General features: G+C 39.5%; 1 protein-coding gene and 2 pseudogenes across 3 annotated transcripts in view; all 3 read right to left on the bottom strand.

Annotated features, from left to right (window-relative positions):
- BTBD7 (BTB domain containing 7) overlaps positions 1 to 19294 on the bottom strand; it is a 112784-nt gene that overhangs the window by 73485 nt on the left and 20005 nt on the right. The gene's annotated exons all lie outside the window — the stretch shown is intronic.
- On the bottom strand, positions 1779 to 3214 carry LOC142426174 (protein DEK pseudogene; annotated as a pseudogene).
- On the bottom strand, positions 11491 to 11631 carry LOC142426916 (U1 spliceosomal RNA; annotated as a pseudogene).

The following is a 19294-nucleotide window of genomic DNA, read 5'->3' as shown; positions in this document are numbered from 1 at the left end:
AAATGTAAAAAAAAAAAATCAACTCTTTTCAATTATTCTGTTTTTCTATTTTCCATAATTTGTCTCTGCTCTGCTCATTGTTATTCCTTCCTTTTGGTAGCTTTTTCCTGTTCTAAGTTGTTGAAGTTAGGTTACTGACTCCCCCTGCCTTTATGCTTGAATTTAACTGCTATAAATTTTCCTCAGCATTCTGCCTTTGCTGTGTTCCATAAATTGTGGTATACCGTCCTTTTATTTTTATTTAACTGTATCTTCTGATTGCTGATATCTTTTTTTCTGCTTACTAATGTGTTTAACTTCCACATATTTTTAAAATTCTGTATTTTTATTGACAAAGTTCATACGAGTAAATATGTAAAATCAAAGGCCAACTTCTTAGGTTCTACTTCTTTATTTCATTTGAATTAAGTACGACTTTTCCTAATACCTTTAACACAAGTCAAAGCTGTGAAAGTACCAGTCAATATACAACATTTTTACATATTTCTATGATTCAGAGCTAGCTAAAACGCCCATTGGGATATCAAACGGCTTTCTGTCTCATAAGGGTGTTTTGTTTTAGAATTCATAGATTATGTAGCTAATTCAGTCAAGAGAAGAGAGTAGTCTATTGCAGAGTGGTCCATATGTTGATCAACTGGAATCTTAATTGGCCCAAAGTTAAAATCAACAGCCCCGATTCCACAAATCCATGAAATTTCTTTAATGTGAAAGTAAGTCTGTCATCACTTTTGCAATGACACGGTCAGACCCCCACTGTTGTGTGCGTGCACAGTACCTCCTTTTGGCAGTATACCTGGTACTTTGCTAACCATTTATGAGGGTGACCAAGGGGTCTTGTCAATTTCCACATTTTGTATAGGCTGAGCTAATTAATAAAAATAAGTTCATTTCTTATAATACAAGCCAAGTGTGCTTGTTTTCGCTGTGTTCATCTTGGTCTGTCTTTATATGAAACCCACCTTGTGACGTTTTTGTAGAGGTAGCCCTACAACTAACTACAAGTGGATGACACTTTCCAGGCAGAGCATGAGAGCAACCTGTTCCTGCAGTGTGGTCCCCACCAAGTTTCTACTGCTCTGCCAAACACTAACCCCTCAAAGTTTATAAAGATAGCCCCAAGTGTATGAGTTTAAAAATTGACCTGTGCAAAAGAAATTTTAAAAATTTACATACAACAAATTTGCTTTTAAAAATATAAAAATATCATGTCACTCCTGTCATGCCAATACTGGACATATATATACACATGCAGGTGAAAAGTTCAAATTTGTATTTGACAACAGTAGCGTGTATATTTAATAAAATGAACACACTGAACTGAGTTTTTAGACAGATGGAAGAGATGTATATTCAAAATACTTCACATATAAATACTACAACACTCTTTGCATGTATAGATACCAGTAACAATAGCTTTTATTGAACTTGATTAAAAGTATGTTCAACTAAAACAAGCTAATACTAAGCACACTAAAAATCCCGGCAGTTCAGGAATCTACAATCTTAACATAAAGAAAACCAAAATGTAAAAAATACAACTATAAAAGCAAGGAACAAATATAGCCAATGCAAGATTTTAAACTAAACAGTGCTCAGAAATGTAATTTAAAATGGCAAAGTCTGATTTACCTAACAACTGAAGATGAAAAGGTCAACGGTAATTTCTAACAACACAATGCTTAACAAAGATGTAGTTAACTGTAGTTGCTGGTATCAGAGCTTCGAATCCATGGGGCCAAGTCTTTGGTTTCTAATTTCTAGAGAACTTTGCCTGTTCAAGAAATCAACTCTCTAAACCGTTGTTTTACGAAATCCTTTCTGTCAGTTAAATCACAAGCAAGGTCAAAAAGGTCTACCTCTGTATATCTGCTTCATTGTGACTTCCTCCAAATTGGCATTTACCAACAGTTTCTGGATGGTTTCTCCTTTAACGCTTCATCAGTGGGTGCTTTTTTTCAATTTCTTAAGTAAAGGCTCATCATCAGAACTATCTTCAGATTAACTTTCTTTTTTGGAATCGTTTTGGTTCTACTTGGTGGTGCTGCTGCCTGCCTTCTTCAACATTAGCACGTTTGACTGATTTCTTGCTTTTTGCAGTGGCTTTTGGTTTCCTTTTTTTGTTTTTAGAAGTCTTGGGCGACCCCACTTCACTTTCTTGGTCTTCATTATCTAAAGATTCTTCCTGGCTTTTCTTTACATTTTCATCACTACTAAATTCATCTGACAGAATCTCAAGACATTTGGTTCGCTTGGCTTCCTTGCTGTTCCGGAACTACTGTGCTCTTTTTTGCTGCCTTTGCTGGAAGATTTTTTGGACTTGGGCAATGACTTGCCAGAAGGCTTTGGATGATTAAGAAATTCAAGATCCGCTTCACCAGTGCACTGTTTATACTTGATCTCTGCAAATCGTCAACATTTCTTCTTTTTATATTGGGCATTTCTTTTTTCAAATGTAAAGCCACTGAACTGACACACATTTTTCTTTAATGAAGACACTGTGCCTGGTCTGTTGTAAAAATGTTTGCGTAGGTTTCTAAGTTTATCCTTTTTTTTTTACTCAAAAAGAAATGTATCCTTTCAATTTCACAAAGTTTCTGTCCCTTGCCTTGCGCAACTGTAAATGGCTCTCTCTGTAAGGAGACTTGCATTGTCAACCTCTCTACTTTCTTCTTTTCCCTTCTGCCTTCCACAATGAGACTTTCTTCTTTTTCTTCATCCTCCTCATCTTCATCGTTGTTGTTTGCTTTTACCTCTCTCATGCTAGGCATCTTGGGCTCCTTGGACTCGGGGATGGGCAGGGGTTCCCTCTCCCAGGACATAGTGTGCTCAGCCCACGGGGCCAGAACCAGACGCTGCGAGCCTGGCGTGTGAGGCCACAGGGAGGCTGCGGGAAGTGGCAGTGACTGCGGATGCTGAGGAGATTCATTCACCAGACGCTCGATCCACCTGGATTTTGGGCTTTCACAGTCATCACAGCCTTCTGTAAACCGGTGCTCAGATTCTCTAGCCTTGGATTTTATTATTTACAAGACTTGGATCACACAGGTTAGTGTGCTTCTTCCATGTGGACTTAGCTGTTACTTCACTTAGATAGCTGTTTGTCTAAGATAAACCGTATGACCCCCAATGTCATTCTTTCTGATAGCCAGGCACCATCTGCTTTATTCACCATACTTTGCTTTGGCACCTGTACCTTCAGTGAGCTCTTCATGAGGGCAAGGATCAAGTAGGGCCACATCATAGGAATGAATGATTCTTAGATTAGAGCTACGACTTCAAAATCCATTCATGTATCTATGGTTTATATATATCCTTGGTCCACTTTAGAGACATCAGTTATTCTACAGGAGATTAGCTTTAGTTTTTGCGTGTGGTTATAGTGTAGGTTGGTGTAGATCTCTTTGGGTTTATTCTACTTGGAGCTTGTTGAGCCTCCTGGATTTGTAAGTTCATGTCTTTTGCCAAACTTAGAAAGTTCCCTGCCATTATTGCTTCAGGTCTTTTTATCCATCCCTTTCTCTTTCATTTTCTTCTCTGATTCCTATAATGTGTATGCTAGTTTGCTTAATGGTATGCTACATTTTCCTCAGGCTATGCCAGGCAACCTGAACCTTCTCTCTTGTTAGAGCATTGATTCTATGTTCTGTCAGCTCAAACCTGTTATTACATCTTCCAATGAGCTTTTTTTATTATTTCAGTTATTTTATCTTTCAGCTCTATTACTTCTGTCCCATTTCACTTTACAGTGTTCACCTCCACAAATGGTTTAGTGCTTGACACTGGCCCAAAGTGGGTTCATTTACTTACAATCCTTGGGTAACACAGGCTGGTGTGTTTCTTCTGTATGGACTTGTCACTTCACTTAGATGATGGCTCGCTTTAAAACTAATCTTTAAGACCCCAGACACTCTCCTTTGTTACAGCCGGCATCATCTGATTTCTTCCCAGAAGAAATCCGCTTTCTACTCAAACCTACCTTAGAAGCAAGCCCTGGAAACCGATTCTAGAAAGATCACAGCCACGGACACCCCATGGAGTTTAATGCTACTCTGAAATACCTGGGATTGCCATGAGTCAAAACCACTTGACTCGATGGCTGCTGATTTGGGTTTTGGTTTATTGCAAACTTTAGTTAATAATATTATCAACACTAGTACTTAGTTATAACTAATGTACCACAGGCATGCAAGATGTTAACTATAGGAAAAACAGTGTTGGGGGTTGGGGAGAGGCAATAAAGGAATTCTCTGTACTTCGTTCTTTAGAAAGTAAATACTACTTAAAAACAAAACACAAGGCCATTTTTTGTCGATAATGCAACGTGGGTTTACCAGGAATTTTGGAGATAGATAGATAGAAATAAGGTATGTGAACATAGTCTGAGACTATGGGAGCACATGGATAAGAGGAAAACAAAGGACATGATAGGGACAAGAACATGGATACTCAAAGGTGCACTCCTCCAGGGCAATCTTTATAGACAAACTATTAAATCATCACGGGAACAGTTATGCAAGTGGTTCCATAAATTATTCAAGTTCTTAAAACTAGAAAACGGTTATAGTTCAGAAGCTACAGATAATTCTGTACACAAATTCTATTCTCACTCCTGTCACCAAGATTAACAGAGTCCAAATAAATATGGAGGGAAATAATCCCATGTTACTTTAAAATTTACAGTTTGGGGAGTGAGGGAAGAGTAAATTATAAAGTTCATGGAAAAATAAAACTAAGAGAATGGAATTTTTCTGTGAATATTTTTTAAGCTCTCCTCATATAATGCAGGCATAGGCCCTAATAATGGCCACTCACCCCAGGGCTTCTGCCTCTCAGAATCCCTGATGCTATTGACAGAATTCTTGTTGGTTTGCCAAATGAAGGATGTGTTCTTCCTACATGGATTCTCACAGGTGTTCTAAAGAAAGAAGGACTGGCGACTCTGATGGGGACCAAGCTTTGAGGAAAGCTTGTACTAGGAAGGACCCTCTTGTAGAGACACCCACAAGGCCTCTAAGGAGAAATTAAAGTAGAAAGGAAAAACAAAATGTTCACCCTTATGAAGATTCTTAGAGGCCTCCCCTGGAGTTATGATTAACAAATCTTTCCTATTTCTTTCCTCTAACCCACTGCTCATTCTGTGGTATCCCACTTAAGAAACAAAACTGTAGAAACACGGAGAGAGGATATTAAAGTTCACACATAGCAGACGGGGTAAGATTTGGTTATGCACTGTGAGTCTGTATTTTAAAACACTACTTTGCATTTGTTTAGAATGTCTACAATAAATTTTTTTAAAGTAAGATAATATGAGGGAATTTCATCTTCCCATGAATGTTTTGAAGCCTGCTTTATAAATGAAGTTCTTACTACAAAATACACAGGGAATATTCTCCCAAATTAGTGAGTGGTGGCGGAGAGGCAGAGGGAAAGAAGGGCGAGCGAGGTCTTTACCTCACCTGAGTGAGGTTAGCAGTGCAGGGAACCAAGAGAGATACAGAAGTCACTGGTGGATTAATTAGGGTGTTAAAGAATAATGAACTTGAGACTGGGCTATTACGTGCACCAAAAGACTTCACAAAAAAGTGAGAAGAGAACCCATAGACCAGGTGGGGGAGGGGCGGGGTAAAAACTGGCAATGGTTAGCAGACAAGGGGCTAATCTATAAAAATTGTCAGTACCTCAGCAAGAAAAGACAAATCACCCAATCTGAAAATGGGCAGAAGACACATAAAGGAAGAAACAGTACAGGCAGAGCATACATCAAGAAGGCTATAAACAAGATTTTCCTGATATGGATATTTTTATTTCTAGAGGTAACACTCAGATTTGTATTCTACTACAGCATTCTCTCAAGATAACTCACTTCCGACTGAAGATCTATAAATGCCCCACCACTATTCATAAAAAGATAAACGGGGAGTATAAGAAATGATACATTTCGCGAGGCTCAAAGCCTTATCTGGCATAATGTTACATGACTGGACAGCCACCAGTAACACAGAGGTGATGTCCAAACTCTCTTTCAATGCCTAAGTCTATACTTTCTCACAAAAGGGACTGTACATTGTAATATATGAGGTAAGTTGTTCTGGTGTTATGATGTATGTCCACCCCCACCCCCAAAATACGTACCGAAGTCCTGGCCACCTATACCTATGAATGTGAATCTATTTGGAAACGGGTTTTTCTTTGTGGTAGGCAATGAGGGCATATCAAGCAGGGGGTGTGTGTCTTTAACGCTCATCCGCCGTTCTGAGCTATGAACGAGCAGAAGAGAAACACACACAGGGGCAAGGCCTATGCCACAAACTCGTGGAGATGCCGACAGAGAAGGACCTCTCCTCCACAGCCCGTCCCTCAGCGTGGGTTTCTCAGCTTTTACTGTGAGAAACTGATCATGAAATTTTTTAAAGCCACCAACCGGTATTTTGGGTTAGGGGAGTATTAGGTGACCAAGACACTTAGGTATTGAAATATTTTATTAATGAGCTGTTAAGAAGCAACTTTTTGAAACCCAAATCCTCTTTTTCGGCTGTATCATTTCTTTATGAAAAGATATACTCTTTGAGTTTCCTGTGTGCGTCCATCTCTCAAGAAAATAAAATCTCAGAGGATGAGGATGCGTATTACATATAAAAACCATTATTGGATTTTTTTGTTAGCAGTAATATCTTGCCCGCCTACCCCGCATCTAAATAAATGTACGGTATGTTTTAGAATTATTAACAGAATATACCAATACGTTTCCTTAGCTTCCCCTGCCCCCTATCTTACCTTTCTTCTGATGAGCGCTCTAAGCCACTCCGTTTCCTCCTATGGTTATTTGGTACTGAATGAACTAAAGGTCCTCATTTGAGTATTGCGGTGTCTCCTTCAAAAAATAGTTCCAGCTCTCACCTCAAAGCCCACTATTCCCTTTGCCGGGAACACTTTCACACAAATTCTGCCCACAGTCTAGTCCCTCAATTTACTCAGGTCTTTGCTCTGTGGTCGCCTCAAAGAGGACTTTCCTATCATTCTATGGAAAATAATGTCTCACCTCATCACATCACTCTCGACTCCCTCCCATTTTAGGTTACTTCCCTTCATTGCACTTTTGTCACTTGAATTAAATTATGTATTAAATTAAATTAAAGCATAAGTTTACTTATTGTCTTTCACAAGAGAATGTAAGTTCCTCAAAGGCCAGATCTTCATTTAGTCAGGAAGAAATCCTCAACACATTGTACGAGCCTGGCATAGAGTTAGTACTGAGTTGAACCAAGTAGCAAAAACAAACAAAAAACAGATATTTAGTAAAGAAATGATTGTTTTTAATCACTTGTTAAGCTTTTCAGTCCAAAAATGGCTTCTTAGGAGCCTTATTCCTTAGACATAGTCTAACCCTCTTAAAAATCTGACTAGCACTTAATATGGGGAAAACGGCATTTCCTAGGAAAAGACTGATGGATCACTGTGTACACACAGCTTCAAAAATGACTGATGAGATGTTTTAGATACACAAGTAACAACTCTAAAAACAATTCATACATACATCGTATCAAGCACATTTGTACAAATATTGCCACCATTCTTTTCTAGACATTTACTTTCTATTGAGCCCTTGGTATCAGCTCTTTTTTTCCCTACCCCTCCAACCCCTGTGACACCTTCCTGGTAAGGCTACTCCCATTCTGTGAGAGACAGACAGACAGACAGAGAGAGAGAGAGAGTTGAGCTCTATCTGTACCAGTGTACATGCTCCATCTGGTCTAGCCACTGAAAAGGTCTGGAGTCATGATAGTGGGGGGTGAGGAGGCCTCAAAGAACCAGATGAATATTGTGTTTCATTAATGCTATACTGTGCCCTAGTTGACTCATCCATCCTTTCCTTGTGACCCTTCTGTGAGGGGATGTCCTATTGTCTACAGATGGGTTTTGGGTCTCTATTCCGATCCCTCCCATTCTCAACAAAATGGGTTTTTTTGCTTTGGGTCTTCTTATGCCTGTTACTTGATCCCGTTGACACTTTATGCTCACACAGGGTTACGTGCTCCTTCCACGCAGGCTTGTTGCTTCTCTGCTACATGGCTGCTTGTTTAACTTCAAGACCCCAGATGCTATATCTTTTGATAGCCAGGCACCATCAGCTGTCTTCACCACATTTGTTTGTGTACCCATTTTGTCTTCAGCAATTGTGTCAGTGAGGGTGAGCATTACAGAATGCCAGGTTGTTAGACTAAAATGTTCTTGCATTGAAGGACTTCAGCAGAGGCCCAAAGTCCGTCCACTACTTCAATGTATTTCCATATAAATATATGTACATAGGCCAATCCCTCTATTTTTTTATGGATTAATATATTTACATATGTACACACTTATGTTAATACCTCTAGCCATAGCTTTGCTTTCAAGATCTTTCCTTTTCCCTTCCTCCTGCCCCACCATCACAATCACCCTTCTGCGTCTTAGTAATTCCTCTCAGCTAGATTGCTGTTGCTCCAACACCGCCAGGATCTCTATGTCCTCCTCCTACTTTTAATTCCCTAGTTGTTCACCTGACTCCTCCTCTCTCCAAGTCGCTCAGGAACTGGTTAGTTGCTTTCTCTTTGGCTTGCTTTTCATGCCTGTCTTATATTGGTAGGCAAAACAACAACAGAGACAAAACAAAAACAAAAGATTGAATAGAGTAAAAAAAAAAACCTAGCAAAAACCGACCAAATAAACCCCCAAAAGCATACTTACTTCCACGTCTGTCCACTGACCTTTATGACTATCTCTCCACTGGTCCTAGGAGGTTCTGGTAACTGCCCCTCCTAGCTTGAAATCTATTTGGGGGGGGGAGGGGGGCTCCTCAGGGGCTTTTTCTTTGCTTTGCTCCTGTTGCTGATCTGTTATGTTCCTGTCTTGGTTCGCCCCAGGTTTATTCTATCTTGATAATATGCCTACAGTATAAAAGACAGTCTGGCCATATTCACTCCATTTACTTACAAGTGATATTGTTCTACAATTTCCACATTCTTGTATTACCTTTCTTTGGAATGAGAACAAATACAGATTCTTCCAGTTAGTTAGCCAGGCAGATGTTTTCCACATTTCTTGGCACAAAGGAGTGAGTCTTTCCAGTTCTACAATAGTTTGTTGAAGCATCTCAATTGGTATTGATATTCGATTGTTATTTCAAATGTCAAATCACAGATAAGAGCCTTGCTTATTACAAATGCCTTTGATGCAGCTTGGAGATCTTCCTTTAATTTAAAACTATTGGTTCTTGATCATACATGACCTCTTGAAATGGTTGAACATCAACTAGTTCGTTTTAGTACAGTGACTCTGTACTCCTCCATCTTCTTGTGACGCTTCCTGCTTCATTATTTTACACATATAATCCTTCAATACTGCAACCTGAGGCTTGATTTTTTTTCCCTTCAGTTCTTTCTTTTGAGATATGCCAAATATGTTATTTCTTTTTGGTTTTTGTGGTAGTCACGTAATCTGGTGTCAATTTAAGGATGAAGAGTGTAGGGGTGGAGTCTAGGCTGTCAATCTGGAGATAGCCAATGAGACTTCTGTGTGGGCATGGCCTTCTCCTGAGAATTCTGGGAAATCTGGTACTTCCTCCTTGGAGAAGGAAGACAGCTCTCTCTCTGCCACTCCCTGGGAGACATTACAGAAGATAAGCCACATGGATGCAACCAGACCTCTGAAGCGGGAGAAGCCACAGAGAGACCCCTGCCAGCGCTGAGATGCTTACAACACCACTGGACTCAAAGACTTCCTAGCCACTGGCTTGGGATCATCCTGCATTTGGCTTCCTAACATGTGTTTTGAGTCTGAAGAGGACTTTATAGATTGGTGTCGGACAAATGGGCTAATATCAGACTTGTGGACTCGGACTGGGTTGGGATGCTTTCTCATGTTCAATTCCTCTTGTATATAAATCTCTTTCTTATACACATATACATGGTCCATGGATTTGTTTTTCTAGTCTACACAGACTAACATGGTTTTCTAACTGCAGATTTTTACACATTCCATTTTACCACTTTGTCTTCTCGAGCCATCCTTTGAAATTTTCTGTTCAGCTTTTTTACTTCATCATGTCTTCCACTCACTGTAGCTACTCTACAATTAAAAGCAAGTTGCAGAGTCTCTTCTACTTTGTGTTAAATCTGTAATTAAGATGGTCTCTACATTTGGGTGATATACTCAAGGTCATATTTTGGCTTTCGGTGGCTTGTTTTAATTTTAGTTAGTACCTTTTCATTTACAGCATATGTGTTTGTGTGTGCATGAGTGTATATATATGTATATAAATATATACATGCTTTAAAAAGTTTGCGATAAAAATTAAAAGATAATGTAATTTTCCCATAAACTTTCTGAAGCCTCTTCATATAAGGTAATCAATCAACAGATTACTACTTTTTATAGTTTACATTTTTGAAAAATGTTATCTACAGAATTAAACCACAGTGATTACATACTAGACTATCTTGCTCACTTTTACTAATAAAACATACTTAATGCTTGTCATCAATTTAAAATACTAGTTAAAGAGCACTGTTAAGTATCTATGTTCATAATCCTTTATCAAACAAACTTTTGGAGCCATGTGTTCTAACACAATCATGTCTTCCTGTTTTTAAATTTTAGGAAATAATATTGTATATGGAACAGTTGTTTTACAGGTAGCCAATGAGATCTACTCTAAGTGTCTTTCATTCACATTTGTAGGTAAGTCTGAATAGGTGGATACAGCTCTTAATTCTCAATGGCATCATGCCAACTGCTCAAGCCAACAGCTCACCTGGAGACACACCTGGCAACCAGCTTCTGGAAAGCCTTGGAAACTATGTGGCAGTTTTCTTACCTCAGAGTCAACTTGAATGTAATGAGTTTGGTTGTAGGGTTTTTAAACATTTTCAAGTCAGGTTTTCCTGTCAAATGATGGTCTCAAAATTTCTGGAGACTGTAAATCGGTAGTTAGTAACTAAAGATCATGTCTTTCTCCCTAAGAAATAACCCCCAAATATTTTTATTCATATTAACAGAAGATATCTCTAACTTGGTTACTGCTAATAGAGATTACTTGTTGAGTTTTGTTTAGGAGAATCTTATTAAGCACATGTGGGTTTTTCTTTTCTGTCCCCCTCCCCCATGTGGGTTTTTCTAATGTAACTTATTATAATTCAAAACAGCTGCCAGTCCCCTGCTGGTACTTTTTCCCCTATTAAAAATGCATCTTTCAAAAGTATGTGAAAGCCCCATCACATTCCATTAATCTATGCAGCATTCTTTTAAGTGTAGCTTTTAGAATTCTTAAGACTGGAAAGGAGGGGGAGAATAGAGAGAAAAGGAGGTGTATGGTCCTTAAAAGTCTGGTTATGACAGGGATTCAGTTTAATTTTTGGAATGAGGAGATACCTACATTTAAAATACTCATTTATCCTATCATAAAATTACATATTCTTCATTCCCTCATGGTGTGTGTGTGTTTTACAGGGGAGAGCGCAAACACACACTATGCAGTTGAGTTTCCCACATTTGGGGAAATCGCAGGGTCAGCACATCTGGAGTGCAGTGGATCAGCCTCGCCCTGAGATATCCTCCTTCATGATCATGGTCTCTCCCCTGCCAGGTAAGTATTCCTCAGTGTTTCCTAAGTATAAAGTATCTCTTAAATACACTATTTGCTGTAAGTGCACATTTAGTGTGGTCTGGAACTTGTCACAAACAACTCAGGAAGAGTCACCAGGAAAATCTTGTAGATCACTGTTCTAAACAGGCTAGCGGCACCCAAGTGAGGGATGCCATCAATCAAATCTTAATGAATACTAAGTTTATATTTAATCTTAACACTTGAAAACTACTATACACTCAGATGGACATTAAAATTTGAAATGAATATTTCAATATTGAAGTAGGCACCACAATAACAGATGTGAGAAGAAATTAAAATATTATGGAAATTAAAATGCAACTATATGGTTGTAAAAGGTTGAAGTAATCTCAAAAGATTAAAAAATTTTAAAAATTTTATTTTTTATTTTTTTTGGGGGAAATTATCAAACGGAAACTTTACTTTCTGTGTAAACTTTCGTAAAAATACAATGCATTTTTAAAAGATTAAAGTAGGCCAAGCAATTCTCAGCCAAAGAAATAAAGAAATGGAATAAAAACCTGGTAACATGCATTTTCTTTCTTTCTTTTTTAAATTTTAACAATTTATTAGGGGCTCATACAATTCTTATCACAGTTCATACATATACATACATCAATTGTATAAAGCACATCTGTACAGTCTTTGCCCTAATCATTTAAAAAAATTTATTTTAATCAATAAGAAAAACCCAAAAACGAATGTTAAGAAAGACAGTGTAGTCTCCCCTTACTGAAGGGTTGTGGGGAGGAGATGAGCCAGTCAGGGTGCAGGGTAGCAATGATGAAACATAACTTTCCTCTAGTTCTTAAAAGCTTCCTCCTCCCCACTATCATGATCCCAATTCTACCTTACAAATCTGGCTAGATCAGAGGATGTACATTGGTACAGATAGCAACTGGGAACACAGGGAATCCAGGACAGATGACTCCTTCAGGACCAGTGGTGAGAGTGGCGATGCCTGGAGGGTGGAGGGAATGTGGGGTAGAAAGGGGGAACCACTACAAGAACCTAGTATGGCCTCCTCCCTGGGGGAGGGACAGTAGAGAAGAGGGCGGGCGGAGACGTCAGACAGTGTAACATATGACAAAATAATAATTTATGAATTATGAAGGGTTCATGAGGGAGGGGATGTAGGGAGGGAGGGGGGGAAATGAGCAACCGATATTAAGGGCTCAAGTAGAAGGCAAATATTTTGAGAATGATGATGGCAACAAATGTACATATGTGCTTGACACAATGGATGTATGTATGGATTATAAGAATTATACGAGCGCCCAATAAAATGATTTTAAAAAAAGACGGGTGGTCAGCAGAAACAAAAGTTCAAGTGGATTGTTTTAAATATTTTACTGGTAGACTTCCAACATTGAATTGATTTAAATTTAAGTTCAATATTTTAAGGGCTACTTCCTCCTTAATAGTGAAATATGATGATTAGCTCCAGAGCTCCAGAACTAAACTAATTATTTTCTTCACCATATCCACACAGGTCTCTTACATAAAGTACCAACCATTAGTTTTGTTGAATTTAAATCTCTAAATGATTCCAGTCTTGTTTATTACCATTTTGATAAAAAGTCACTGAGCTTAAGAACTTTTTCAGGTGGGTACCTAATCTACATAGAAAACAATTCATCGTCTTTGGGGACAGTACACAGGCATGTTGTCAACCTCCCCCCCCCCCCCGCCAAAGCCCTAGTAGGTTTGTTATTTGCAAAATTAAAATGTACTTTTATGTTTCTTATTAAAAACAAGAGTAATTTTGAGAATCATAATGATTTCAGTCTTTTCTTCCTTTTCTCAGAGGCTTTGAAAAATTCGGATTCACACTGCTGAATCTTGAAAGGCTAAGTTTTAGGATAGGTCAAGCTGTTCAATTTTCTCTTCTCTACCAGGTTACCCTAGGGACAATTTTTTTTAAGACACACAGAAGAGATTAAAAACAGACAATTTTCTGAAATTTGTCTTCCCAGAAAGTAATCAATAACCATCTGACTTTGGCTTTTCTAATTTATGACAAATTTATTTTAAACAGTTTCATATAGGATATTTCACAGATATTTCTTTCTTTTTAAAAGTACTTTTATTTGGGGCAAGACATCTGTTATCACAATCCATACATTCATCCAGTGTGTCAAGCACATTTGCTGCCATCATCATTTTCAAAGCATTCTCTTCCCAGTTGAGCACCTGATATCAGCTCCCCATTTCTTCCCTCTCCCTCCCCATAACCTCTCTCATGAAACATGATAAATTATAGATGATTATTTTCACATCTTACATTGTCCTCCATTGCCCCTCACCCAATTTTCTGTCAGTTGTCCCCCTGGGAAGGGGTTCTAGATTGATCCTTGTGATCGATCTCCCCTTCTCCGCCCACCAATAATTCTATAAAAAGCTATATTAAAAGGTTAAGTATTAAGGTGGTGGAAGGACCTTGGGCCTCTACTCAAACACTCCCTCAATGCATGAATACTTTCTTTTATTAAATTGGAACTCTATGATGCTCACTCTCTCGACACAACTGGTGAAGCCAAAGTGGGTGAACAAGTAAATGCGGTGAAGAAAGCTGATGGTGCCCGGCTATCAAAAGAGATAGTGTCTGGGGTTTTAAAGGCTTGAAGGTGAACAAGCGGCCATCTAGCTCAGAAGCAAAAAAGCCCACATGGAAGAAGCACACCAGTCAGTGCGATCACGAGGTGCCAAAGGGACCGGGTATAAGGCATCATGCAAAAAAAAAAAAGATATATGTGTGTATATGTATATATATGTGTGTATATGTATGTGTGTGTGTGTGTATACACACACGTATATATATATATATATATATACCATATTGAATGAAGGGGGAAGTGCAGAGTGGAGACCCAAGGCCCAAGTGTCAGCCACTGGAGATCCCCTCATAGAGGGGTTTAGAAGTGGAGATGGGTCAATCAGGGTGCGAGGTAGTACCAATGAAGAACACAGCTTTCCCCCAGATCCTGGATGCTTCCTCCCCCCAACTACCATGATCCGAATTCTACCTTGCAGGACTGGATAGGGCAGAGGTTGTACACTGGTACATATGAGGGCTGGAGGCACAGGGAATCCAGGGTGGATGATACCTTCAGGACCAAGGGTGTGAGGGGCGATGCTGGGAGAGTGGAGGGTGAGTGGGTTGGAAAGGGGGAACTGATTACAAGGATCCACATGTGGCCTCCTCCCTGGGAGATGGACGGCAGAGAAGGGGGGAGGAAGGGAGACTCTGGATAGGGCAAGATATGACAAAATAACGATGTATAAATTACCAAGGGCACATGGGGGAGGGGGGAGCGGGGAGGGAGGGGAAAAAAAAAGAGGACCTGATGCAAAGGGCTTAAGTGGAGAGCAAATGCTTTGAGAATGATTGAGGCAGGGAATGTATGGATGTGCTTTATACAATTGATGTATGTAAATGTATGGATTGTGATAAGAGTTGTATGAGTCCCTAATAAAATGTTTTAAAAAAAAGCTATTTTCATTTAATAATGTATCAGGGAGATACATACATAGCTATATGTAAGAGTTTTGGTTTCTTTTTAAATCCCTACCTAGAACTGCACAGGGTCAATGTGCCATACTTTATTTCACAATATCCAAACTGAGGGTCATTTCTAATTTTTCAGTATTTTAAACAACGCTAAAATCCTTTTACGTGTAGTTTTTGTCCACTCCATGACATTAGAATAAAATTTAAGTAGGATTGCTAGGTCAAAGAATACATACATTTCTAATTTATGGACAATGCCAGAGAAGTTGCAATTTTATACACATACTAACTCAGCACGACAATGCTGAAAATGCCGGGCATTCTTAACCTTTTCCAGTATGATGGAGGGAAACGATCTTACTGTTATCTTAACCTGATTTTCTTGTTAGAGAAGGAGCCTAGGTGTGGGGGTAACCGGCTCCTCACAACTATCACGGGTTCCGGTAGGCTTAACTGTACACTGATATACAAAGATTATAGTAAAGTCATTGAGAATAGGAGAGATAGTAAAGAAGTCAGACACATTTCATAGTAGCATGCTCACCTCAGCTCCTCTTGTAGGTACACGTGGAGGTGGGAGACGAGAGGCAGGAGAGATTTATTTCTAACCAAAGTTTATAGATCTTTGGGGGCATGCAAGCCTCCTGATTACAGATAACAACAACCTACGTCACAGGAAGGGGTTGTAACATAGGCAATACAAGCAATGGGGGGGGGGCGCCTAGGGGTATACATGCAATAGGAAAGGGAGGGAATAGGTGTATATATGTGGCAAGATGGACGGACCCTAGACACAATTATAGTAGCCTAACTTTAGTCAACCTTGAGTGGTTCCGACCTTGCCTTCGGGCTCTCCTTAAAGGAAACAATCACTACCCTTATCAGAAGGAAATGGGCCTTGCATAGGGTAAGTCAGACTATACAGTTAGATTGGATTTGATGGTACATGCAGTGAGTTTGTTCTCTTATCAGAGAAGTGAAATCTCTTAATATTGTAGTTAAACTTTATGTTTTTTATATTTTTTGTCCATTTTCCTATCTGGTTGTTCTTTTCTTTAACACTTTTAATAATAAGTGTCAAGGAAAAATATTTATATTAGCCTTCTTAAACATTTCTCATAAATGTTTTAGAAAATATTATTGTGTGTTCACCTCCATGATACGATCGCTGAAGACAAATGGGTACATAAGCAAATGTGGCAAAGAAAGCTGATGGTGCCCGGCTATCAAAAGATATAGCATCTGGGGTCTTAAAGGCTTCAAGATAAACAAGCGGCCATCTAGCTCAGAAGCAACAAAGCCAACATGGAAGAAGCACACCAGCCTGTGTGATCACGATGTGTTGAAGGGATCAGGTTATCATCAGAACAAAAAATCTCACCATAGTGAATGAGGTGGGGAGTGCGGAGTGGAGACCCAAAGCCCATTTGTAAGCCATTGTAGATCCCCTTGCAGAGGGGCCTCAGGGAGGAGACAAGCCAGACAAGGTACGATGTAGCAACGATGAAAAAAAATACAACTTTCCTCTAGTTCCTAAATGCTTCTCCCCACCCCCACCCCCAACTATCGTGAATTCTACCTTGCAAGTCTGGCTAGACCAGAGGATAGGAACCAGAAACACAGGGAATCCAGGACAAACACAGGGAATCCAGGGCGGATGATCCCTTCGGGACCAGTGGTGTGAGTGGCGATACTGGGAGGGTAGAGGGTGGGCGGGTTGGAAAGGGGTACCGAATTATAAGGATCTACATGTGACATTCTCCCTGGGGGACGGCGGACAACAGGAAAGTGGGTAAAGGGAGACATTGGACAGGGCAAGATATGACAAAATAATAATTTATAAATTATTAAGGGTTCATGAGGGAGGGGGGAGGGAGGGGAGAAAATGAGGAGCTGATGCCATGGGCTTAAGTAGAGAGCAAGTGTTTTGAGAATGATGAGGGCAATGACTGTATAAATGTGCTTTACACAATTGATGTATGTGTGGATTGTGGTAAGAGTTATATGAGCCCCTAATAAAACGATTATTAAAAAAAAAAAACAACCAACTGTGTATTGTTAAAGCCTGCCAGTCTTTTCCTTTGCAATGTCTAGGTTCCAGGCTTCTTGAAGTGAAGACTTTTATATCAGAAAATAAATTTCTAAAACAGTAAATAGAGAGCACTAATTGAGAAAAGTTCTAATTTCTGCTGTAATTTCCAAACAAACATTAAGTTCACTTAAAAAAAAAGCAGGCAGTTACTTACTGTCTTTTGTCATTCAAGGTGCTAATTTCTTATTTTATTAAATCTTAAGTACGAAGAAAACTCAGTTCCTTGATGTTGCCGGGAAATGAGATGCTGTGTGAGTGGAGGATGCTGTTGGGAGCCAGTGTAATTATATAGCTGTTGTCAAATGGACCTTGATTCACAGTCGTGTTTCACATAACAGAACGAAACCTCGGTGATTCCTGGTCATTCCCCCAATTGCCAGCATGTGTGAGTCCTCCCACAGGGCTGCCTTTCCTCACTAGCTCTTCATGTCACCAAGTATGATGTCCTCCTCCAGCAAATGACCTCTCCGGACAATGTGTCCAGAGCAAGCAAATCAGACACTATTCTATTGTGATTTGTAGTTTCATTGGCTAATTTCTAGAAGTAGATAATCAGGCCTTTCTTCCTGTGTTCGGTCTGGAAATCCAATGAAACCTACACCGAGTAATGGGTAACCGGCTGGTAACTCAAAATACATGTGGCACAGTTTTCAGTATCACAGCAACACCCCAGTCAGGAGCACAACAGACAGGACTGACAGATGGGTGGTAGATGCAGTGTTAGGCCGGTCTTTTGACTGAGTTTCCTGAGGCTTCTTCCTATTCACCACAGCTTCCCTGTTATTTACAGCTACTTCTCTTCAGCTTTCAGTGCATCCGATTCTAGAGCACTCTATTCAACCTCTTTTAGATAGCTCCCATTATTGCCTTTCTGTTCTCTGACCAGAATCTAGAAAATAAATCGGACTGCCACGGGAAACTTGATGACCAAGCAGTGTCACAGCATCCGTCAGAAGTGAGAAGGTATGCAAGCTTTGCCATAATTATACCTTAGGGGCTTAAGGTTTATATTTTCATCTAATTTTCAAAACTGTACTTGTAGTTAGCAAGTTGCTAGAAATCTGCCAGGTAATGTGAAGCCTCAAATAGGAAAATGATCTAAATGAATGCTAGCTAGCCTAGGATGCAAAATCTGAGAAGCTCATCAGAGGATCAAAACCACTTAAAGACACAACCGATAGACATAGAAAAAGCATATGTGATACTTTCTCACTAACCTGATTAGTCTCCTCATTTTCAGTTTATCAATGGCTTCATTCTTAATGCAAGCATAAATAAAGGTTTAAGTAAGTTCAAATTAAATGAAAACACTATTAAATTTCTCCTTGAAAAAAAAATGCCTTTCTTAAAACAGCCAACTCAACCCACCTGAGATAAAGGACACTGTAGTAGTTACATAATCTGGTGTCAATTTGGGACTTGAGAGGATTAAGAGTGAAGGGGTGGAGTCTAGTCTGTCAATAAGGCTTCTGTGTGGGCATGGCTTTCTCCTGAGAATTCTGGGTTTTCCTCTTTGGAGTCGGGAGAGACTCTCTCTCTCTCTGTTCACTTCTTGAGACATCCCTGAGAAGCCAAATGGACCTACCCTGATGCAGCCCTGGCAACTGGAGGAGCTGCCACACGGGAGAACCTTGCCAGAGCTGAGATGCTTCTACCACCCCTGGATCCAAATGACTATGCACCCACTGGCCTGTGATCGTCCTGCATTTGGTATAATTGCATGAATTTTGTGTGGTTATCAGATATATGTGCTAATATCAGACTTATGGGCTTGGACTGGATTGGGTTGGGATGCTTTCTTAAGTTACAATTACCCTTTATATAAAACTCTCTTATACACGAGTGTCCATAGATTTGTTTCTCTAGTCTACCCAGACTAACACAGACATGAAGCAGTAATAAGAATCCCCACAACTACAGATATGGTACCTACAATTACAGCACCTCATTCCCCCCCCCCCCACAGATGTACCTTTAAAATTTTGTTACGCTTATTTACTAGCTCCTTGCTCACTCTACATCCAAAACTATCCCCCTCTCACCTCAG

Source organism: Tenrec ecaudatus, chromosome 14 (genome assembly GCF_050624435.1).
Source record: "Tenrec ecaudatus isolate mTenEca1 chromosome 14, mTenEca1.hap1, whole genome shotgun sequence".
Taxonomy (NCBI): domain Eukaryota; kingdom Metazoa; phylum Chordata; class Mammalia; order Afrosoricida; family Tenrecidae; genus Tenrec; species Tenrec ecaudatus.
This window is presented reverse-complemented; position numbering and strand designations above follow the sequence as displayed.